General features: G+C 37.4%; 1 protein-coding gene and 1 non-coding gene across 2 annotated transcripts in view; both read left to right on the forward strand.

The window, feature by feature from the left end:
- The window catches only part of LOC112715348 (probable carboxylesterase 7), a 249,606-nt gene that overhangs the window by 70,411 nt on the left and 153,311 nt on the right, over positions 1–25,884 (forward strand). The gene's annotated exons all lie outside the window — the stretch shown is intronic.
- On the forward strand, positions 11,774–11,881 carry LOC112719141 (small nucleolar RNA R71). The gene has a single exon (XR_003161455.1). It is a non-coding gene; the product is annotated as a small nucleolar RNA R71 (small nucleolar RNA).

Genomic DNA, 25,884 nt, shown 5'->3' on the forward strand with positions numbered 1-25,884 from the left:
TTCTAGCGTTTAACGCCCAGAATGGTTCCAGACTGGGCGTTAAACACCCATTCTACTACCCTTACTGGCGTTTAAATGCCAGTAAGTTTCTCCTCCAGGATGTGCTATTTTTAATGCTATTTTTTATTTTTCTTTAATTTTTGCAATTGTTTTTGTGACTCCACATGATCATCAACCTAAAAAAAGGAAATAACATAGATAAATAAAATTGGGTTGCCTCCCAATAAGCGCTTCTTTAATGTCAATAGCTTGACAGTGGGCTCTCATGGAGCCTCACAGATATTCAGAGCATTGTTGGGACCTCCCAACACCAAACTTAGAGTTTGAATGTGGGGGTTCAACACCAAACTTAGAGTTTGGCTGTGGCCTCCCAACACCAAACTTAGAGTTTGACTGTGTGGGCTTTGGTTGACTCTGCAGTGAGAGAAGCTTTTCTTGCTTCCTCTCCATGGTTACAGAGGGAGATCCTTGAGTTTTAAACACAAGGTAGTCCTCATTCAGTTGAAGGATGATGAGCGGATAATTTGTACGCTTTTTGGCATTATTTTTAGTATGTTTTTAGTATGTTCTAGTTAGTTTTTAGTATATTTTTATTAGTTTTTAGTTAAAATTCAGTTTTCTGAACTTTACTATGAGTTTGTGTGTTTTTCTATGATTTCAGGTATTTTCTGGCTGAAATTGAGGGACCTGAGCAAAAATCTGATTCAGAGACTAAAAAGGACTGCAGATGCTGTTGGATTCTGACCTTCCTGCACTCGTAGTAGATTTTCTGGAGCTAAAGAAGCCTAATTGGCGCGCTCTCAACGGTGTTGGAAAGTAGACATCCTGGGCTTTCCAGCAATATATGATAGTCCATACTTTGCCCAAGATTTGATGGCCCAAACCGGCTTTCAAAGTCACCATCAGAATTCCCAGTGTTAAACGCCGGAACTGGCACAAGGATGGGAGTTAAACGCCCAAACTGGCATAAAAGCTGGCGTTTAACTCCAAGAAGAGTCTCTACACGAAAATGCTTCAATGCTCAGCCCAAGCACACACCAAGTAGGCCCGGAAGTGGATTTTTATGTCATTTACTCAACTCTGTAAACCCTAGGCTACTAGTTCTCTATAAGTAGGACCTTTTACTATTGTATTTTCATCTTTGGATCATTTTAGATCTTTTGATCACGTTTTGGGGAGGCTGGCCATTCGGCCATGCCTAGACCTTGTTCTTATGTATTTTCAACGGTGGAGTTTCTACACACCATAGATTAAGGTGTGGAGCTCTGCTGTACCTCGAGTATTAATGTAATTACTATTGTTCTTCTATTCAATTCCGCTTGTTCTTGTTCTAAGATATCACTTGTTCTTCAACTTGATGAATGTGATGATCCGTGACACTCATCATCATTCTCACCTATGAACGTGTGCCTGACAACCACCTCCATTCTACCTTAGATTGGGTGGATATCTCTTGGATTCTTTAACCGGAATCTTCGTGGTATAAGCTAGAACTGATGGCGGCATTCAAAAGAATCCGGAAGGTCTAAACCTTGTCTGTGGTATTCTGAGTAGGATTTAATGATTGCATGACTGTGACGAGCTTCAAACTCGCGATTGTGGGGCGTTAGTGACAGACGCAAAAGAATCACTGGATTCTATTCCGACATGATCGAGAACCGACAGCTGGATAGCCGTGCCGTGACAGGGTGCGTTGAACATTTCCACTGAGAGGATGGGAGGTTGCCACTGACAACGGTGAAACCCTTGCATACAGCTTGCCATGGAAAGGAGTAAGAAGGATTGGATGAAGACAGTAGGAAAGCAGAGAGACGGAAGGGACCAAGCATCTTCATACGCTTATCTGAAATTCCCACCAATGAATTACATAAGTATCTCTATCTTTATCTTTATGTTTTATTCATCATTCATAACCATTTGAGTTTGCCTGACTAAGATTTACAAGGTGACCATAGCTTGCTTCATACCAACAATCTCTGTGGGATCGACCCTTACTCGCGTAAGGTTTATTACTTGGACGACCCAGTACACTTGCTGGATAGTTGTGCGAAGTTGTGTTTATGCCATGGTATTGAACGCCAAGTTTTTAGATTCATCACCGGGGATTATTTGAGTTGTGAAAAGTATTGATCACAATTTCGTCCACCAAGTTTTTGGCGCCGTTGCCGGGGATTGTTGAGTTTGGACAACTGACGGTTCATCTTATTGCTTAGATTAGGTATTTTTCAGAATTCTTAAGAATGAATTCTAGAGTTTCATGATGATCTGTTGAAGTCTGGCTGGCTGTGAAGCCATGTCTAATTTTATTGGACCGAGGTTTCAACTTATCATCACAAGAGCTTGTTGATTTCTATCAATCTTGCTGTTGGAGCAATGATCTGCTAAGGCTTGGCTGGCCATTGGCCATGTCTAGTGTTTTGGACCGGAGCTTTCTTTGAAAGCTTGGCTGGCTATGAAGCCATGTCTAATTCCTGGACCGGAGTCTTAGACTAGCATTGCAATGATTCCTGGAATTCTCACTAAGAATTTTGATACCTTTATTTTCTTTTTCCACTTAATTTTCGAAAAAGCACAAAAAAATCACAAAATCATAAAAACCAAAAATATTTCTTGTTTGAATCTAGAGTCTCATGTTAAGTTTGGTGTCAATTGCATGTTTCTGTTCTTTTTGCATTCATGCATGTGTCTTCATTAATCTTCAAGTTGTTCTTGATGATTTCATTACTTTGATCTTTGAATTCTATTGACTTGAGTGTTTATGTGTCTCATATGCATTCTCATTTTGTTAGTGTCAGTAGTATACAAACTGCTAAGTTTGGTGTCTTGCATGCATTGTTATTTGATTTTAGTTGCATTTTGATTATTCCTCATTATCAAAAATCCAAAAATATTTTTAATTTGTGTCTTTTCAAGTCAATAATGCCGAGAATTGAAGATTCAGAACATACAGCAGAGGAATTACACAGAAAAAGCTGGGCGTTCAAAATGCCCAGTGAGGAAGGCAAACTGGCGTTTAAACGCCAGCCAGGGTGCCTGACTGGGCGTTTAACGTCCAAAAGGGTAGTGGTTTGGGCGTTAAACACCAGAATGTGCACCATTCTGGGCGTTTAACGCCAAGATGGCACAAGAGGGAAGATTTTGTTTCAAATCAATTTTTTTTTCAAGTTTTCAAAATTTTTCAAAATCAAATCTTTTTCAAATCAAATCTTTTCAATCAAATCTTTTTCAAAATCAATTTCTTTCTATTTTCAAGGATACTTGCTATCAATTGATGATTTGATTCAACATTTCAAGTATGTTGCCTTTTCTGTTGAGAAAGGTTTAATGTTTGAATCATATATTTTCTTGTTAGCCAAGTTATTAATTTTTAAAATCAAATATTTTTAAAATGTTTTTCAAATCATATTTTCTCAATCACATCTTTTTAAAACCAATTATATCTTTTTAATCACATCTTTTTCAAAATAGTTTTCAATCAAATCTTTTTGATTTCTAATTTCAAAATCTTTTTCAAAAATCACTTTACTTCTTTCTCAATCTTGGTTTTCGAAAATCAATTAAAGTTTTTCAAAATGTTTTTAAAACCTTTTTAATATTTTCAAAAATTACTTCCCCTCTTCTCACATCCTTCTATTTATGGACTAACACTATTCCTTAATGCACAATTCGAACTCCATCTTTCTTGATAAGTTCGAATTCTTCAACTTCTGCCTTCTATTTTTCTTTTCCTCTGACACCTCAAGGAATCTCTATACTGTGACATAGAGGATTCCACATTTTCTTGTTCTCTTCTCTTTCATATGAGCAGAAGCAAAGACAAAAGCATTCTTGTTGAGGCTGACCCTGAACCTGAAAGGACCTTGAAGCAAAAGCTAAGAGAAGCTAAGGCACAATTCTCTGTAGAGGACCTAACAAAAATCTTCAAAGAAGAAGACCCAATGGCAGCCGAAAACAACAACAATGCCAACAATGCAAGGAAGGTGCTGGGTGACTTTACTGCACCTACTCCCGACTTCTATGGGAGAAGCATCTCTATCCCTACCATTGGAGCAAACAACTTTGAGCTTAAGCCTCAATTAGTTTCTCTAATGCAACAGAATTGCAAGTTCCATGGACTTCCATTGGAAGATCCTCATCAGTTTTTAGCTGAATTCTTGCAAATCTGTGACACTGTCAAGACTAATGGGGTTGACCCTGAGGTCTACAGACTTATGCTATTCCCTTTTGCTGTAAGAGACAGAGCTAGAACATGGTTGGACTCACAACCTAAAGAAAGCCTGAACTCTTGGAAAAAGCTAGTCAATGCCTTCTTGGCAAAGTTCTTTCCACCTCAAAAATTGAGTAAGCTTAGAGTGGAAGTCCAAACCTTCAGACAGAAGAAAGGAGAATCCCTCTATGAAGCTTGGGAAAGATACAAACAATTAATCAGAAAGTGTCTCTCTGATATGCTTTCTGAGTGGAGCATCATAGGTATTTTCTATGATGGTCTGTCTGAACTGTCCAAGATGTCTTTGGATAGCTCTGCTGGAGGATCTCTTCATCTGAAGAAGACGCCTACAGAAGCTCAAGAACTAATTGAAATGGTTGCAAATAACCAATTCATGTACACTTCTGAAAGGAATCCTGTGAACAATGGGGCTAATCAGAAGAAAGGCGTTCTTGAGATTGACACTCTGAATGCCATACTGGCTCAGAACAAAATATTGACTCAGCAAGTCAATATGATTTCTCAAAGTTTGTCTGGAATGCAAAATGCACCAGGCAGTACTAAGGAAGCTTCATCTGAAGAAGAAGCTTATGATCCTGAGAACCCTTCAATGGAAGAGGTGAATTACATAGGAGAACCCTATGGAAACACCTATAATCCTTCATGGAAAAATTATCCAAATCTTTCATGGAAGGATCAACAGAGACCTCAACAAGGTTTCAACAATAATAATGGTGGAAGAAACAGGTTTAGCAATGGCAAGCCTTTTCCATCATCTTCTCAGCAACAGGCAGAGAGTTCTAAGCAGAACACCTCTGACTTAGCAACCATGGTCTCTGATCTAGTCAAAACCACTCAAAGTTTCATGACTGAAACAAGGTCCTCCATTAGAAACTTGGAGGGAGAAGTGGGTCAGCTGAGCAAGAAAATTACTGAACTCCCTCCTAGTACTCTTCAAAGCAATACAGAAGAAAATCCAAAAGGAGAGTGCAAAGCCATCAACATGGCCAAATTTGGAGAGGAGGAAGAGGCAGTGAACGCCACTGAGGAAGACCTCAATGGACGTCCACTGGCCTCCAATAAGTTCCCCAATGAGGAACCATGGGAATCTGAGGCTCAAAATGAGACCATAGAGATTCCATTGGACTTACTTCTACCATTCATGAGCTCTGATGAATATTCTTCCTCTGAAGAGGATGAGCATGTCACTGAAGAGCAAGTTGCTAAATACCTTGGAGCAATCATGAAGCTAAATGACAAGTTATTTGGAAATGAGACTTGGGAGGATGAACCCCCTTTGCTCACCAAAGAACTGGATGACTTGTCTAGGCAGAAACTGCCTCAAAAGAGACAGGATCCTGGGAAGTTTTCAATACCTTGTACCATAGGCACCATGACCTTCAAGAAGGCCTTGTGTGACCTAGGATCAAGTGTAAACCTCATACCTCTCTCTGTAATGGAGAAGCTAGGGATCTTTGAGGTGCAAGCTGCAAAAATCTCACTAGAGATGGCAGACAACTCAAGAAAACAAGCTTATGGACTTGTAGAGGATGTTCTGGTAAAAGTTGAAGACCATTACATTCCTGCTAATTTCATAGTCCTAGAGACTGGGAAGTGCATGGATGAATCCATCATCCTTGGCAGACCCTTCCTAGTCACAGCAAAGGCTGTGATTGATGTTGATAGAGGAGAATTGATCATTCAAGTGAATGAAGAATCCTTTGTGTTTGAGGCTCAAGAATATCCCTCTGTCATCATGGAGAGGAAGCATGAAGAGCTTCTCTCAAAACAGAGCCAAACAGAGCCCCCACAGTCAAACTCTAAGTTTGGTGTTGGGAGGCCACAACCAACTTCTAAGTTTGGTGTTGAAACCCCACATTCAAACTTTAAGTTTGGTGTTGGGAGGTTCCAACATTGCTCTGAGCATCTGTGAGGCTCCATGAGAGCCCTCTGTCAAGCTACTGACATTAAAGAAGCGCTTGTTGGGAGGCAACCCAATGTTATATTTTATCTATTCTCTTTTGTTATTTTATGTTTTCTGTAGGTTGATGATCATGAGAAGTCACAAAATCAATGAAAAAAGCAAAAACAGAATGAAAAACAGAAAGAAAAACAGCACACCCTGGAGGAAGATCCTGCTGGCGTTTAAACGCCAGTAAGGCTAGCAGATGGGCGTTTAACGCCCAGTCTGGCACCATTCTGGGCGTTTAACGCCAGAAAGGGGCACCAGACTGGCGTTAAATACCAGAGAAGGGCAAGAACTTGGCGTTAAACGCCAGCAATGGGCACCAGCCCGGCGTTTAACGCCAGAATTGGCACAAAGGGCATTTTCTGCTCGCCACTTGGTGCAGGGATGACTTTTCCTTGACACCTCAGGATCTGTGGACCCCACAGGATCCCCACCTACCCCACCACTCTCTCTCTCTTCTTCATCCATTCACCAATCACCTCAACACCTCTTCCCCAAAAACCCTTCACCTATCAAATCCCATCTTTCTCTTCACCACTCACATCCATCCTTCATAAAACCACACCTACCCTACCATTCAAATTCAAACCACTTTCCCTCCCAAACCCACCCATACATAACCGACCCATAACCCTCTCCCCACTCCTATATAAACCCTTCTTCACTCCTTCATTTTCACACAACCTAAACACTACTTCTCCCCCCTTTGGCCGAACCACAAAGCCATCTCCATCTCCTCTATTTCTTCTTCTTCTACTCTCTTCTTTCTTCTTTTGCTCGAGGACGAGCAAACCTTTTAAGTTTGGTGTGGTAAAAGCATTGCTTTTTGTTTTTCCATAAACATTTATGGCATCCAAGGCCGGAGAAACCTCTAGAAAGAGGAAAGGGAAGGCAAAAGCTTCCACTTCCGAGTCATGGGAGATGGAGAGATTCATCTCAAGGGTGCATCAAGACCACTTCTATGAAGTTGTGGCCTTGAAGAAGGTGATCCCCGAGGTCCCTTTCAAACTAAAAAAGAGTGAATATCCGGAGATCCGACATGAGATCCGAAGAAGAGGTTGGGAAGTTCTTACCAACCCCATTCAACAAGTCAGAATCTTAATGGTTCAAGAGTTCTATGCCAATGCATGGATCACCAAGAACCATGATCAAAGTGTGAACCCGGACCCAAAGAATTGGCTTACTATGGTTCGGGGGAAATACTTGGATTTTAGTCCGAAAAATGTAAGGTTGGCATTCAACTTGCCCATGATGCAAGGAGATGAACATCCTTACACTAGAAGGGTCAACTTTGATCAAAGGTTGGACTAAGTCCTCATAGACATTTGTGAAGAGGGCGCCCAATGGAAAAGAGATTCAAGAGGAAAGCCGGTTCAATTGAGAAGGCATGACCTCAAACCCGTGGCTAGGGGATGGTTGGAGTTTATCCAACGCTCAATCATTCCCATTAGCAACCGGTCCGAAGTTACTATAGACCGGGCTATCATGATTCATAGCATCATGATTGGAGAAGAAATAGAAGTTCATGAGGTGATATCCCAAGAACTTTATAAGGTGGCGGACAAGTCCTCTACCTTGGCAAGGTTAGCCTTTCCTCATCTCATTTGTCACCTCTGTTATTCAGTTGGAGTTGACATAGAGGGAGACATCCCCATTGATGAGGACAAGCCCATCACTAAGAAGAGGATGGAGCAAACAAGAGACCCCTATCATCATCAAATCCCTGAGATGCCTCAAGGGATGCACTTTCCTCCACAAAACTATTGGGAGCAACTAAACACCTCCCTAGGAGAATTGAATTCCAACATGGGACAACTAAGGGTGGAGCACCAAGAACATTCCATCCTCCTCCATGAAATTAGAGAAGATCAAAGAATCATGAGAGAGGAGCAACAAAGACAAGGAAGAGACATTGAGGAGTTCAAGCACTCCATAGGATCTTCAAGAGGAAGAACAAGCCGCCATCACTAAGGTGGACCCGTTCTTTGATTTCCTTGTTCTTTATTTTCTGTTTTTTGAAAAATCATGCTTATGTTTATCTATGTTTGTGTCTTGTGATCATTAGTATCTTAGTGTCTATGCCTTAAAGTTATGAATGTCCTATGAATCCATCACCTCTCTTAAATGAAAAATGTTCTTAATTGAAAAAGAGAAGAATTGCATGAATTTTGAATTTTATAACAGTTTAATTATTTTGATGTGGTGGCAATATTTTTGTTTTCTGAATGTATGCTTAAACAGTGCATATGTCTTTTGAATTTGTTGTTCATGAATGTTGGCTCTTGAAAGAATAATGAAAAAGGAGACATGTTACTGAGGATCTGAAAAATCATAAAATGATTCTTGAAGCAAGAAAAAGCAGTGAATACAAAAAAAGAAAAGAGAAGGAGAAAAACGAAAAAAGGGAGAAAAGAAAACGAAAAAAAAGAGAGAAAAAAAAGAGAAAGAAAGAAAGAAATAAAGTTGTGATCCAAGGCAAAAAGAGTGTGCTTAAGAACCCTGGACACCTCTAATTAGGGACTCTAGCAAAGCTGAGTCACAATCTGAAATGGTTCACCCAATTATATGTCTGTGGCATGTATGTATCTGGTGGTAATACTGGAAGACAGAGTGCTTTGGGCCACGGCCAAGACTCAATAAGTAGCTGTGTTCAAGAATCATCATACTTAACTAGGAGAATCAATGACACTATCTGGATTCTGAGTTCCTAAAGAAGCCAATCATTCTGAATTTCAAAGGATAGAGTGAGATGCCAAAACTATTCAGAGGCAAAAAGCTAAAAGCCCCGCTCATCTAATTAATACTGATCTTCATAGATGTTTTTGGAATTCATTGTATATTCTCTTCTTTTTATCTTATTTGATTTTCAGTTGCTTGAGGACAAGCAACAATTTAAGTTTGGTGTTATGATGAGCGGATAATTTGTACGCTTTTTGGCATTGTTTTTAGTATGTTTTTAGTATGTTCTAGTTAGTTTTTACTATATTTTTATTAGTTTTTAGTTAAAATTCACTTTTCTGAACTTTACTATGAGTTTGTGTGTTTTTCTGTGATTTCAGGTATTTTCTGGCTGAAATTGAGGGACCTGAGCAAAAATCTGATTCAGAGACTAAAAAGGACTACAGATGCTGTTGGATTCTGACCTCCCTGCACTCGTAGTGAATTTTCTGGAGCTACAGAAGCCCAATTGGCGCGCTCTTAACGGTGTTGGAAAGTAGACATCCTGGGCTTTCCAGCAATGTGGAGTTTCTACACACCATAGATTAAGGTGTGGAGCTCTGCTGTACCTCGAGTATTAATGCAATTACTATTGTTCTTCTATTCAATTCCGCTTGTTCTTGTTCTAAGATATCACTTGTTCTTCAACTTGATGAATGTGATGATCCGTGACACTCATCATCATTCTCACCTATGAACGTGTGCCTGACAACCACATATCTCTTGGATTCTTTAACCGGAATCTTCGTGGTATAAGCTAGAACTGATGGTGACATTCAAGAGAATCCGGAAGGTCTAAACCTTGTCTGTGGTATTCTGAGTAGGATTCAATGATTGAATGACTGTGACGAGCTTCAAACTCGCGATTGTGGGGCGTTAGTGACAGACGCAAAAGAATCACTGGATTCTATTCCGACATGATCGAGAACCGATAGCTGGATAGCCGTGCCGTAACAGGGTGCGTTGAACATTTCAACTGAGAGGATGGGAGGTAGCCACTGACAACGGTGAAACCCTTGCATACAGCTTTCCATGGAAAGGAGTAAGAAGGATTGGATGAAGACAGTAGGAAAGCAGAGAGACGGAAGGGACCAAGCATCTTCATACGCTTATCTGAAATTCCCACCAATGAATTACATAAGTATCTCTATCTTTATCTTTATGTTTTATTCATCATTCATAACCATTTGAGTTTGCCTGACTAAGATTTACAAGGTGACCATAGCTTGCTTTATACCAACAATCTCTGTGGGATCGACCCTTACTCGCGTAAGGTTTATTACTTGGACGACCCAGTACACTTGCTGGTTAGTTGTGCGAAGTTGTGTTTATGCCATGGTATTGAACGCCAAGTTTTTGGATTCATCACCGGGGATTATTTGAGTTGTGAAAAGTATTGATCACAATTTCGTCCACCAAAGGACCATCTTTCCTCTGTCCACATCAATCACAGCTTTTGCTGTGGCTAGGAAGGGTCTTCCAAGGATGATGGATTCATCCTCATCCTTCCCAGTGTCTAGGATTATGAAATCAGCAGGAATGTAAAGGCCTTTGACCTTTTCTAGCACGTCCTCTACTTGTCCATAAGCCTTTTTCATGGATTTGACTGCCATCTCTAATGAGAATGTGGTAGCCTGTACCTCAAAGATTCCTAGTTTCTCCATTATAAAAAGTGGCATTAAGTTTATGCCTGACCCCAGGTCACACAAAGCCTTCTCAAAGGCCATGGTGCCTATGGTACAGGGAATTAGGAATTTACCAGTATCCTATTTCTTTTGAGGTAAAGTGTGCTGAACCCAGGTATTCAGTTCATTAATGAGCAATGGAGGCTCATCCTCCCGAGTCTCATTACCAAATAGCTTGGCATTCAGCTTCATGATTGCTCCTAAATACTGGGCAACTTGCCCTTCAACCATGTTTTCATCTTCTTCAGAAGATGAATAGTCATCAAAGCTCATGAATGGTAAAAGGAGGATCAATGGAATCTCTATGGTCTCTAGATGAGCCTTAGATTCTTTAGGTTCCTCAATTGGGAACTCCTTTTTGTGCAGAGGACGTTCCAAGAGGTTTTCCTCACTGGGATTCACGTCCTCCTCCTCCTCTCTAGGTTCGGCCACACCAAGCAAGGTTATGGCCTTGCACTCTCTTTTTGGATTCTCTTCTGTATTGCTTGGGAGAGTACTAGGAGGAGTTTCAGTGACTCTTTTACTCAGCTGGCCCACTTGTGCCTCCAAATTTCTAATGAAGGACCTTGTTTCATTCATGAAACTTAAAGTGGCCTTAGATAGATCAGAGACTATATTTGCTAAGCTAGATGGGTTCTGCTCAGAATTCCTTGTCTGTTGCTGAGATGATGATGGAAAAGGCTTGCTATTGCTAAACCTTTTTCTTCCATCGTTATTAAAGCCTTGTTGGGGCTTTTGTTGATCCTTCCATGAGAAATTTGGATGATTTCTCCATGAGGGATTATAGGTGTTTCCATAGGCTTCACCCATGTAATTCACCTCTGCCATTGCAGGGTTCTCAGGATCATAAGCTTCTTCTTCAGAAGATGCTTCTTTAGTATTGTTGGATGCATTTTGCAATCCATTCAGACTCTGAGAAATCAAATTGACTTGTTGAGTCAACATTTTGTTTTGAGCCAATATGGCATTCAGAGCATCAATTTCAAGAACTCCCTTCCTCTAAGGCATCCCATTATTCACAGGATTCCTTTTAGAAGTGTACATGAACTGGTTATTTACAACCATGTCAATGAGTTCCTGAGCTTCTGCAGGAATTTTCTTCAGGTGAATAGATCCACCTGCAGAATGGCTCAATGACATCTTAGATAATTCAGACAGACCATCATAAAATATATCCAGGATGGTCCATTCTGAAAGCATGTCAGAAGGACACTTTTTGGTCAGTTGCTTGTATCTCTCCCAAGCTTCATAGAGGGATTCACCTTCTTTCTATCTGAAGGTTTAAACATCCACTCTAAGCTTGCTCAGCTTTTGAGAAGGAAAGAACTTGGCTAAGAAAGCCGTGACCAGCTTATCCCAAGAGTTCAGGCTATCTTTAGGTTGAGAGTCTAACCATACTCTAGCTCTGTCTCTTACAGCAAAAGGGAAAAGCATAAGTCTGTAGACCTTGGGGTTAACCCCATTGGTCTTAATAGTATCACAGATCTACAAGAATTCAGTTAAGAACTGAAAATGATCTTCTGATGGAAGTCCATAAAACTTGCAATTCTGTTACATCAGAGAAACTAATTGAGGCTTTAGCTCAAAATTGTTTACTCCAATAGCAGGGATTGAGATGCTTCTTCCATGTAAGTTAGAATTTGGTGCAGTAAAGTCACCAAGAATCTTTCTTGCATTGTTGTTAGGTTCGGCCATGTCTCCTTCTTTTTCTAGATTCTCTGTAAGGTTTTCTCTGGAGTGCTTTACCTTCTCTTAACTTCTTCTTCAGAGTCTTTTCAGGTTCAGGATTTGCTTCAGCAAGAATGTCCTTGTCCTTGCTCCTGCTCATATGAAAAAGAAAAGAACAGAAAAGAAGAGGAATCCTCTATGTCACAGTATAGAGATTCCTTTATGTGAGTAGAAGAGAAGAATAATAGAAAAATAAAAATTTGAACACAGAGAGAGAAGAGGGTTCGAATTATAAGTAGAAGAGAAGTGTTAGTAATTAAATAAATAAATAGAAGAAGATGAGAGGAGAGAATTTCGAAAATTGTTTTTGAAAAATGGTTAGTGATTTTCGAAAATTAAGAGAAGAAATAAAATTAAAATTAAAATTGGAAACAATTAGTTAAATAAAAAGATTTTTGAAAAAGAGGAAGGTGATTTTCGAAAATTAGAGAGAGAATTAGTTAGGTGGTTTTGAAAAAGATAAGGAATAGTAAAATAAACAAGGAAATCAGTTTGTTGAAAAAGATTTGAAAATCGATTTTGAAAAGATAAGAAGATAGAAAAGATTTTGAAATCAAATTAAAAGAGATATGATTGAAAAAAATTGATTTTAAAAAGATATGATTGAAAAGATATGGTTGAAAAAGATTTGATTGGAAAACAAATTTTTGAAAAAGATTTGATTTTTTTTAAAATTAAAATTGATTACTTGACTAACAAGAAACTAAAAGATATGATTCTAGAATTTAAAGATTGAACCTTTCTTAACAAGAAAGTAACAAACTTCGATTCAAATTTTTGAATCAATCACATTAATTGTTAGTAAAGTTTTCAAAAATTTGAAATGAAATTAAGATAAAAAAAAGATTTTGAAAATCAATTTTTAAAATTTTTCGAAAAACATGAAATAAAAATGAAAAAGATTTGATTTTGAAAAAGATTTTGAAAAGATAAATTTTTGAAATTGAAATCTTGACTTGACTAACAAGAAACAACTTATTTTAAAATTTCTTGACTAAGTCAACCCAAAGATTTTGAAATTTATGAGTGAAATAAGGGAAAGATATTTTTTTACGATTTTTAAATTTTTAATGAGGAGAGAGAAAAACACAAATATGACCCAAACCATGAAAATTTTGGATCAAAACCAATGATGCATGCAAGAACACTATGAATGTCAAGATGAACACCAAGAATACTTTGAAGATCAAGATGAACATCAAGATTTATTTTTGAAAAATTTTTTTAAGAAAAGAAAAACATGCAAGACACCAAACTTAGAGATTTTTCATGTTTAGACACTATGGATTAAAGAATGCATATGAAAAACAACAAAAGACACAAAACAAAAAAATATGAGGATCAAACAAGAAGACTTACCAAGAACAACTTGAAGATCATGAAGAATGCAATGCATGAATTTTTCGAAAAAATTTTTTAGAAAACTAAAAATATGCAATTGACACCAAACTCAAAACTTGACTCTAGACTTAAACAAGAAACACAAAAAATATTTTTGATTTTATGATTTTATAATTTTTTTTGTATTTTTTTCAAAAATTATTTTGGAAAAACGAAAAAGAAGAATTTTTTTTTGTATTTTTTGAAAACTTTTTGAAAATAAAATAATGGTTAAAACAAGAAAAAAATTACCTAATCTGAGCAACAAGATGAATCGTCAGTTGTCCAAACTTGAACAATCCCCGTTAACGACGCCAAAAACTTGGTGCAAAAAATTGTGATAAATAATGGCGCCAACAACTTGGTACGCACAATTGTAATCTCAACTCTTTTTCACAACTTCGCACAACTAACCATCAAGTGCACTGGGTCGTTCAAGTAATAAACTTTACGTGAGTAAGAGTCGATCCCACGGAGATTGTCGGCTTGAAGCAAGTTATGGTCACCTTGTAAATCTCAGTCAGGCGGATTCAAATGGGTTATGGAGTTTTAATAATTAAAAGATAAATAGAACGCAAAATAAAGATAGAGATACTTATGTAAATCATTGGTGTGAATTTCAGATAAGTGTATGGAGGTGCATTGTTCCTTCCGAATCTCTGCTTTCCTACTGCCTTCATCCAATCCTTCATACTCCTTTCCATGGCAAGCTGTGTGCTAGGCGTCACCGTTGTCAATGGCTACTTCTCGTCCTCTCAGTGAAAAAGGTCCTCTATGGTTTCCCGTATGGCTAATCAGTTGTTGGTTCTCGATCGTGTAGGAATAGGATTTACTATCCTTTTGCGACTGTCACCACGCCCTACAGTCGTGAGTTTGAAGCTCGTCACAGTCATCCCATCCCAGATCATACTCGGAATACCACAGACAAGGTTTAGACTTTCCGGATCTCAAGAATGCTGCCAATGGATTCTAGCTTATACCAGGAAGACTCTGATCTCCGGAATAGAAGGCTCTGTTGTCAGGAGAGGCAACCATGCGTCGTGGACCAGGAATCCAAGAGATACACACTCTAGCTTTCGCAGGTAGAACAGAAATATTTGTCAGGCACGTGTTCATAAGTGAGAATGGCGATGAGTGTCACGGATCATCACATTCATCAGGTTGAAGTGCGAATGAATATCTTAGAATGATAATAAGCATGAATTGAATAGAAAACGGTAGTAATTGCATTAATACTCGAGGAACAGTAGAGCTCCACACCCTTAATATATGGTGTATAGAAACTCCACCGTTGAAAATACATAAGTGATGAAGCTAAGGTCCAGGCATGGCCATGAGGCCAGCCTCCAAAACATGATCAAAGGATCAAAAGATAATCCAAAGATGTTCCAATATCCCCCCCGATCAGAATACAATAGTAAAAAGTCCAATTTATACTAGACTAGTTACTAGGATTACAAAAATAACTAAATGATGCAGAAATCAACTTCCGGGCCCACTTGGTGTGTGCTTGGGCTGAACATTGAAGCTTTCACGTGTAGAGGTCTTCCTTGGAGTTGAACGCCAGTTTGTAACTTGTTTCTGGCGTTTAACTCTACTTTGCAACTTGTTTCTAGCGTTTAACGCCAGAATAAAGCAGAAAGCTGGCGTTAAATTCCAGTTTGTGTCATTTAAACTCGGAAAAAGTATGGACTATTATATATTTCTGGAAAGCCCTGGATGTCTATTTTCTAATGCAATTGAGAGAGCTCCATTTGGACTTTTGTAGCTCAAAAAATTCCATTTCGCGTGCAGGGAGGTCAGAATCCAACAGCATGAACAGTCCTTTGTCAGCCTCTGAATCAGATTTTTGCTCAGATTCCTCAATTTCAACCAAAAAATACCTGAAATCACAGAAAAACACACAAACTCATAGTAAAGTCCAAAAAGGTGAATTTTGCTTAAAAACTAATAAAAATATACTAAAAAGTAGCTAGATCCTACTAAAAACTATGTAAAAACAATGCCAAAAAGCGTATAAATTATCCGCTCATCAACCACAATAAGGCATCAAGCATCTTTTGATGAGACTAGCTCATGAGAAGAACTACCCATATAAAAGAAACTTGTAACATCATAACCTCATAACATACGCATTACTCCAAATACATGCATTATTTAGGTATGAGCTTTAACTTAGTTCCTCTTGCAACCCATGCTAACTTGACTGTCGGAGTCCTTGCAAGAATGACCCCACCATTGGGAATGACGAACTTGGGACATTATGAACTCGGTATAGGAGGATTGCAACAACATCGTGTTTTCAACCTCCTCCCTACAATTTTGTTCAGGTAACTCCTAAACTCGGAAGAGCAAAAATACTTATGAACAGTAGCACTGTCTGTAGGGACACGTCGCTTTTCTCATTCTCTTTATTCTTAGTTTTACCCCAAGATGGGCTTAACACAATCCATGTTCACAAGATGAACAATATGCTTAAACAAAAAAAAGCAAAAAATGCATGATCATAAAAGACAAGCACTAAAGCACATAATACAAAAATTCCATCAAGAAGATAGAAAGATTTACAAATTTCAATTTGTGATCATATCATTATACACTTCAAAGGCTTATAATTTCTAGACCAATTAAATGGTCAATGATTTAGAGGCTTAGTAACAACTTAAAAGTTTTGAAGTAAGAAGTCAATTTTTTTTCGTAAATTTACCACAAAGAACACTACTTGACATTCAAAGATCGAAGTTTACAAAGCTGGAAGACGGAAGCTTGTTTTTTATTAAAGAAAAAATGGTAAAAATCCTAATTGAGCTCCTTGAAGCCAAACCATATTCATACTTAATCATGAAAAGGTATGATGTATTAATTTTATTTAAATTTTTTAGAGCGTATTATTTTTAAAAAAATAATATGAAAATTTATGGTAGAAATAAAGGAATAATCTCTAAGCCATTGTTTATTGAAAATTTTTTTATGAGCCAACTAATCTAAATTAAAAATTTCATCATTCAATTGTCCAAACAATTACTTTATATCGGAAAAAATCATTTAGATAGATTGGACTTAAATAGAAAAAATTCATCAAGCAATTATTTTACTAAAAATAATTTCTTTATTTGAAACTCAACATTTTCATGATTAAGTTACTATTTTATGCATAGTAAATTTAATAATTATTGATTTTGATAACTTGAATTTATTTTGATATGTCTTCATCGAAATTTCGAAAACTCAGATGCTTGAGCCTAGCTACGAGTTGAGGGTATCCACCACAGGAACTACAAGCAACAAGTTGAAGAGAGACCACAATAAGGCATCAAGCATCTTATGATGAGAGTAGCTCATGAAAAAAGTAACTCACATAAGAGAATCTTATAACATCATAACCTCATAATATATGAACAATTCCAAATATGTGTACTCAGGTATTATCTCTAACTTAATTCCTCTTGTGAACCATTCTAACTTGAGCATCGATCACAGTCCTTGCAGGAACACTCCCCACCATTGGGAATGACGAACTCGTGACTACTTTAGAAACTCAGAATAGGAGGATAATAGCCACATCATATTTCTAATTTACTCTCTACAATTTTATTCAGGTAATTCCTAAATTTGAAAAAGAAAAAACACTTGTACTCTACTGAGTATTTCTACTCTATTGAGTGTCACTATATCTGAACAAGAAGAATTAATAAGGGTAAGAAAACTAATTAGTAATTTCAAGTGATGTTCTTTCTTTGAGGATACAAAATAGGAAGGCGAGACAAGTAAAAGAAAGTCAAATAGGTCTCACTTCTATTGTTTGGAATCACTTCAAGAAAAATACAGAGAAATTAAGGTTCTATATTTTTGGTGTCTAAAAATAATAAAAATTATTAAGTTAAAAAATTAACTAAATTAATTAGTGATGACAAACATTATTTTTGGACAAAATAAATAATTAGTGTTGATTTATTGATAATTGCATATTACTAATTATTTATTAAATATTGCAGGCCAAAATTTAATTTAATAGCCCAAAGAGAATGAAAATAAAATAGCAAGGATGGTGGGCTGATAACAAAAAATAGAAGCCCAAAGAAAAACAAAGAAAAGAAGTCAGATTGGTCAAACGGGTTGCATGAAACAAATCCGATCCAAGCCCGTTAGCAACAAATTCTTCCAATTTGATCTCACATCACAAGCAACCTTCACTTTTGTGTGTTGATCAGAAACTCAGAAAAGTGAAAAAGAGAGAGAGAGAGAGAGAGAGAGAGAGAGAGAGAGAGAAAGCTTCTTCCCTAAGCTAATCACCAAAGAAGCAAGAAAGAGAGAGATTAAGCTTGAAAGGTAGATGTCTGGTGCACGAAATTGCAATCACACTTTTGCAATTCCGCACAACTAACCAGCAAGTGCACTGGGTCGTCCAAGTAATACCTTACGTGAGTAAGGGTCGATCCCACGGAGATTGTCGGATTGAAGCAAGCTATGGTTATCTTGTAACTCTTAGTCAGGATATCAATAATTATCAGGGTTGATTGTAAAAAGCAAAAGAACATGAAATAAGTACTTGTTTTGCAGTAATGGAGAACAGGTTGAGGTTTTGGAGATGCTCTATCTTCTGAATCTCTGCTTTCCTACTGTCTTCTTCTTCAAGCACGCAAGGCTCCTTCCATGGCAAGCTGTATGTAGGGTTTCACTATTGTCAATGGCTACCTCCCATCCTCTCAGTGAAAATGTTCAACGCACCCTGTCACGGCACGACTATTCATCTGTCGGTTCTCAATCAAGTTGGAATAGAATCCAGTGATTCTTTTCCATCTGTCACTAACGCCCAGCCTTCAGGAGTTTGAAGCTCGTCACAGTCATTCAATCATTGAATCCTACTCAGAATACCACAGACAAGGTTTAGACCTTCCGGATTCTCTTGAATGCCGCCATCAATTCTAGCTTATACCACGAAGATTCTGATTAAGGAATCCAAGAGATATCTACTCAATCTAAGATAGAACGGAGGTGGTTATCAGGCACACGTTCATAGTTGAGAATGATGATGAGTGTCACGGATCATCACATTCATCAGGTAAAGAACAAGTGATATCTTAGAATAGAAGCAAGCATGATTGAATGAAAAACAGTAGTAATTGCATTAATCCATCAAGACACAGCAGAGCTCCTCACCCCCAACCATGGGGTTTAGAGACTCATGTTGTAGAAGATACAATGAGAAACATGTAAAGTGTCATGAGGTACAGATACAATGTCAAAAGATCCTATTAATAGTGAACTAGTAACCTAGGGTATACAGAAATGAGTAAATGACATAAAAATCCACTTCTGGGTCCACTTAGTGTGTGCTTGGACTGAGCATTGAAGCTTTCATGTGTAGAGACTTTTTCTGGAGTTAAACGCCAGCTTTCATGCTAAAATGGGCGTTTAACTCCAATTTTTATGCCAGTTCCAGCGTTAAACGCTGGGATTTCTGAAGCTGATTTGCAACGCCGGTTTGGGCCATCAAATCTCGGGCAAAGTATGGACTATTATACATTGTTGGAAAGCCCAGGATGTCTACTTTCCAACGCCGTTGAGAGCGCGCCAATTGGGCTTCTGCAGCTCTAGAAAATTCACTTCGAGTGCAGGGAGGTCAGAATCCAACAGCATCTGCAGTCCTTTTCAGCCTCTGAATCAGATTTTTGCTCAGGACCCTCAATTTCAGCCAGAAAATACCTGAAATCACAGAAAAATACACAAACTCATAGTAAAGTCCAGAAAAGTGAATTTTAACCAAAAAATAATAAAAGAATACTAAAAACTAACTAAAATATACTAAAAACATACTGAAAACAATGCCAAAAAGCGTATAAATTATCCGCTCATCAATGTCAAATCAGCAAGTTCAAACCAAATCAAGCTTAAGAAAAGATTAAAGGTAAACCATTCCTTATACATGCATCTCAGTTTCTTCTCCTCTTCCCAACTCTCTGCTCAGTCCGAAATGGGATACAAAGGAAGGTTGTTTTCTATTCTTCACTGTTGTGTATCTACGGTCACAAGTGATTCTTGGGGACCAAGTAGCTTCTCAATGGCTCAGATCCGGTTAACCATTGGAAGACTTTTGTAGTTGCTATTTTATGGCTTTCGGTCAACAAGAGAAGGTCAGAGGCAAAGTTTCTACTCAGATTATTAATGAGAAAAAGTGAGTTTGTGGGTTGGTGAAGCACAGTGCTCAAGGAGTTGACCTAGGAAGAAGAACCCAGCAACATTTAAGGAGATAAAAGAGGTTTGTTGTTTATTCAGAAGCCAAGGAGAGTAAACCAGTGTTATTGAGGTTTGTTCTATAAAGAGTTCCCTGAAGAAGTTCATCTACTTGGATAATGCTTTCTCTCAAAGAAGCATTCGGCTATTACTGAAGAACTAAATCAGAGGCTTGCAAATCTGGTTTATCACATAGCAAAGAGGCTATTGATGAAGTCAATCTCCTTCATGTTTTACAGATTGTAATGTACTTTTCTATGTTTATCTTTCTGTAATTTCTTGAGTGAAAAGGCATAGTGAGAGAGCTCAAGTAAAAGCCATGAGTGGAAAGAGGCTGAGTGATACACTTGAGAGAAAAGCCTAGAGTTATTTTCAGATTTCTTTAGGTATGTCTATGTCTTGTATCTTGTACCTGTGAGGTGTCCCTTTCTTAGTTGGGTTAGCACTAAGAGTGAAGAGTTAGGTATTAGCATAGCCAATCTCAAGTTAGGTTAGAACTTGAGTGTGACAGGATTGTGTCAATCCTGTGAAATTGGTGTATGTAATACTTTTAACTATAGTGAAAATTCCTCCATTGTTGTGGAGGAGACTGGATGTAGGTTGCATTGCACAAGGCAACCGAACCAGGATACATATTTGTGTTAGCTTCTCTCTTCTCTGCTATGTTCTATTTTTTGATATTCATGAGACAAAAATAAATTGTCTCATAATTTTTTTACTGCTGAGTTTAAACAGAAGCAGAATTGAAAGTTTGTTTTAAAGGGTCATTTTAGTAATCAACTTAAAAGAAGAAAGGCATAGATTCAACCCTCCTTCTCTAAGCCTATCACAACCTTCAATTGGTATCAGGAGCTAAGGTCTCAAAAATCAAGCTTAATCACTTGGAAAAAAGATCCAATGGCGAATAATTTGGGCACAACCACAGTTGCCTACACCCTCCCTGAAGGCCAGTCTGCCACCTTTCTTCAATGGGAAGAACTATGCCTACTGGAAAGAGAGGATAAGGATATTCATCCAATCCATTGACTACAACATATGGAAGATCGTTGTGATCGGTCCCAAGATCTCAAAAAAATAAGTGCTAATAGAGTAGTGACTCCAAAAGAAGAGGCTAAATGGAATGAAAATGATAAAAAGAAGATGGAGCTGAATGCTAAAGCCATCAACCTTTTTCACTGTGCTATCAGCTTTGAAGAGTACCGAAAGGTGTCTAGATGCAAGACAGCCAACGAAATCTGGAAAAAAACTCTAGGTTACACACGAAGGCACTAAACAAGTCAACGAAATGAGGATTGATATGCCGCGAAAAGAGTACGAGATGTTTAACATGAAGGATGGAGAAAGCATTGATGAAGCGTTTGAGAGATTCTCAATCATAATCAACAACCTTGATGCTAAGGGTACAAGCTACTCAGAACAAACCTTGGTGAGAAAACTCCTTAGAAACCTCACAAAAGAATGGAAAACTACTGCCACTATCCTAAACGAGAGCAACAACCTAAGTCCCATAACCTATGATGAGCTGAGAGGAAAACTCCTTGCCTATGAAACCACACACACAAACCCGGACTCAAAGAAAAAGGGAATAGCCCTCAAGTCAAAAGTAGAACACAAAGAGAGTGAGTATAGTGATGTATTTCAGATGATGAGCTCATGTTTTTTGTTAGGAGATTTAGAAGGATGACGAAGAACAAGGGCAAGTACAAGGGTTCAAGCTCAAAGGAACACAAGATGGACTTGAGAAAAGTGACGTGTCATTACTACAAGGAGGATGGAAACTTCAAGCTAAACTGTCCAAAGCTCAAGAAGGAGGACAAAGGAAAGAAAGAAAGGAAAAGAGTGCTCATGGTAGCTTGGGAAGATCTTGAGAGTGACTCAAATAAAGAAGAAGAATCTGAAGGCGAAGATAAAGACTGCTTCATGGCTGGAAACAATAATCTTGATGAGGTAAATTACTATAATTTGACCATAGATGATTTACATACTATTATTGATGATCTCACTCTAAACACATCAAAGTTGCTAGATAAATACAATAAGTGCAAATCTGAAAAAGATGTGTTGAAAGCTGAAAATGATTTTTTAAAAGAAAAAGTGAAGGAAACAGAATATGCTTTGGACATTATTGAAGAAAACAGATTTCTAAAATCTGAACTTGAAAAATTAAAATGAAAGCACATTATGGATCCTTCCCAAGAGCTAATTGCTAAAAATGAAAAATTAAATGATATGATTAAAAGGTTGAATGGTGACTTAGCAAAATTTGCTCAAAGTTCTAGTAACTTGGACAAATTACTTGCAAGCCAAAGACCATTGTTTGAAAAATCTGGTTTAGGTTATATAACCAAAGAAAGTGCAGTTTTTAATGATTCCTCTATAAAATTTGTGGCTTCTTCATCAAATACTAAATCCCCATCAAACCAATCTGGTATTGGATATGCTCCCATAATTGAGGAAAAATTTGATGAAGTTCACACAAGTGAAACTGAGCCTTCACCAGGAGCTGAACCTACTTCAAACAGGCCAGGTTTGGGATTCAACTCAAAAAATGAGGTAGCTTTCAAGAAACCACCTTTTTACAATAAAACCTCATTTTCAAAAAATCCAAAAGTTTTCAAAAATTCTGGTGAAAATGCTTTTGCAAAGAAGAATAATTATAACAAAAATCAGTTTGTCAAAAGAAATGCACCTCTTCCAAAAACCAAAAAGTTTTCAATCATTTAATCATTTCCAGCATGGTAGCTGATGCACCACTATTTCGTGGCATATCTTGTGCTTAATTGAGTGGATTTTATCCACTATTCTCACATTTACTCACAGAAATGGCATGTTTTACATTTTCCTTCCTAATTTTGTGCTATGATTGAAAACATGCTTCTTTGGCCTTAAATTTGCTGTGTTTAATCCTCTCTCATTACCATTAGATTCCTTGATATGTGTGTTAAGTGTCTTCAGAGATTATAGGGAAGGAATGGTTTAGAGGATGGAAAGGAAGCATGCAAAAGTGGAAGAAATACAAAAAAAATTGAAGGAATTGCTGAGTTGTCAAGCCTGACCTCTTCGTACTTAATTGACCATAACTTGAGCAACAGAGGTCCAAATGTGGCGGTTCCAGTTTCGTTGGAAAGCTAACATCTGGGGGCTTTAAAATAATATATAATTTGCTACAGTTGCCTTGCTGTTAGGCGACGCGTATGCGTGACGGAGCCACATGCTGTACGTATCAGAAATCGCTGGTTTCAAGCCCGAAAACACTTATTAGAGGCTGCAGAGTGGAGCAGAATGGGAATCGGACAATCATTATTCACAAGTTAGGTTTAGATGTAGTTTTCTAAAGAGAGAGGTTCTCTCCTCTCTCTAGGTTTTAGGATTTTTAGCTTTAGTTCTTCTCAAATTCTGAATTCTATCTTATTTCAATTTAGTTCCTCTTCTACTTTTATTTGTCTTAGCATTCTAGTTTACTTATTTCCCTTGTTGATTACTTCTTTCCCATTTAGTTTATGAATTCTCATGTTAGAATTTATTTTCTATTTAATGCAATTTGAGGTATTTCATATTTATGATTGCTTTCTTCAATTTATGTTATTGATACTTTCAATTGGTTGTTTGGATTTTTATTATCTCTTATTGCTTTTCTATGCTTTTGTGTTGTACCTTCCAAGTGTTTGATAAAATGCTTGGGAGGATTTTAGAGTAGAATTTTATGTTCTTGGCTTGGGATGGTAACTTAGGAACTCTTGAGTTACTAATGTCCAAGTAATTGATGATTGGTAGCCATTGACTCTAATTCTCACTAATTGAATTAGTGGAGAATTAGGACTTATGGACTTGGATTGATATAGCTCATTTGACTTTCCTTTACTAGTTAGAGGATGATTTAATGGGATTGATCCTTGCCAATTCTCATGTTATGGTTAGTTATAAGGATAGAGATCCTTGACCACCAAACCTTGCCAAGACCTCTTTATCATTTGATTTTCATTGCCATTTACATTTCTTGTTTCTTATTTCAAAAACCCCAAAATATACCTTTACATAACCAATTATAAGAATACTTCCCTGCAATTCCTTTGAGAGACGACCCGAGATTTGAATACTTCAGTTATTATTTTTAAGGGGTTTGTTACTTGTGACAACCAAATTTTTGTATGAAAGGATTATTGTTGGTTTAGAAACTATACTTTCAACGAGAATTTATTGTGAAATTCTTTACCATACAAAAGTCCGTTCATCAGTAGCTCATCTAAATTTCAGCAACATGCATCAGAAAATCACTATTTTAATTGCAAAAAATTTGGTCACTCATATGCACAATGTTTCATTGAAAAAAGAGTTGTGGAAAACCAAATTTATAATGTTGTTTGTGATTTCAATGCATTTGGGCAACCAAGATGGATTAACTTCAAAGGATCCAAATTAACTTGGATACATAAGGCTACTTGAAACTCTTCATGCAGATTTGCCTAGCATCCAAGAACAAAAAGGACATGTGATACATGGATAGTGGATGCTCAAGGCACATGACTGGAAGGTCAACTTATTTCATCAAACTAAACAAGTATGATAGAGGTTTTGCGACCTTTGGAGATGATGGTAAAGGTAAAATTATTGTTGTTGGAAAAGTAGGTAATGAACAATCTACTTTCATTGATGATGTATTTTTGGTATGTGGTTTGAAGCACAATCTTTTGAGTATCAGTCAGCTGTGTGATTTAGGATATTTAGTGACTTTCAAAAGACTTGAATACTGTGTTGGTAATGAGAAGACAAATGAAGTGCTTTTTGTTGCGAAGCATTTTAATAATGTGTACGGACTTACTCTTGATGAACTAAAGGATCAAAATGTAGCTTGTTTTCATTCTAAAGAATCTGAAAAGTGGCTATGGCACAAGAGATTAGGCCATGCAAATATGTTTCAAATAAACAAACTTGTAAAGAAAGGGTTAGTAAGAGGTCTTCCTTTGATAAGGTTTGACAAAGGCATCACTTGTGATGCTTGCCAAATGGGAAAACAAACTAAAAGTTCATTTAAACCAAAGGAAGACATCTCTACTAATAGGTCACTTGAATTGCTACACATTGATTTATTTGGTCCAACAAGAACTCAAAACCTAGGTGGTAAACATTATGGCTTAGTGATTGTAGATGACTATTCTCGGTTTAGGTGGGTTTTATTTCTTGCACACAAAAATAAAGCTTTTTCAGCCTTTGAAATCTTTTGCAAGAAAATTCAAAATGAAAATAATTTAAAGATCTCTTCTATAAGAAGTGGTCATGGAACTAAATTTGAAAACAATTTATTTGAATCCTTTTGTGAGGAATTTGGAATATCTCACAACTTCTCTTGTCCAAGGACACCACAACAAAATGGTGTTGTGGAAAAAAGAAATAGAAGCATACAAGAAATGACAAGAGCTATGCTTTGTGAGAGTAATGTTCCAAAATTCCTTTGAGCTAAAGCGGTTAACACGGCTTGCCACATTTTGAATAGAATAATCATAAGGAAATTTTTTATGAAAACCCCTTATGAACTTTGGAAAGGTTACCCACCAAACTTAGACTACTTGCACATCTTTGGATGCAAATGTTTTGTTTTAAATAACAAGGATAATTTGGGTAAATTTGATCCAAAGGCGTATGAGTGTTTATTTGTAGGATATTCCACAACTAGTAAAGCATATAGGGTATATCATCAAGATGCTAGGATTATTAAGGAGTCCATACATGTCACATTTTGTGATACTAACTTGGTGCAAAGTATTTTGGAAGATTGTGATGCAGGGAATCAAGTTCAAAAGGACAATGAAACTGCTCAAAATCATGAAAATGAGAATTTTGGACAAGCTGAACCAGAAACTGTAGCTGCTGAAAATTCGAGAGACAATTTCATTTTGTCTCATGAATCTGAAGAAGATCCTGAAACCAGCAGTACCCAGAATCCATTGGTGACTAATTCTGCCTCC

This window comes from Arachis hypogaea, chromosome 10 (assembly GCF_003086295.3).
Source record: "Arachis hypogaea cultivar Tifrunner chromosome 10, arahy.Tifrunner.gnm2.J5K5, whole genome shotgun sequence".
Lineage (NCBI taxonomy): Eukaryota > Viridiplantae > Streptophyta > Magnoliopsida > Fabales > Fabaceae > Arachis > Arachis hypogaea.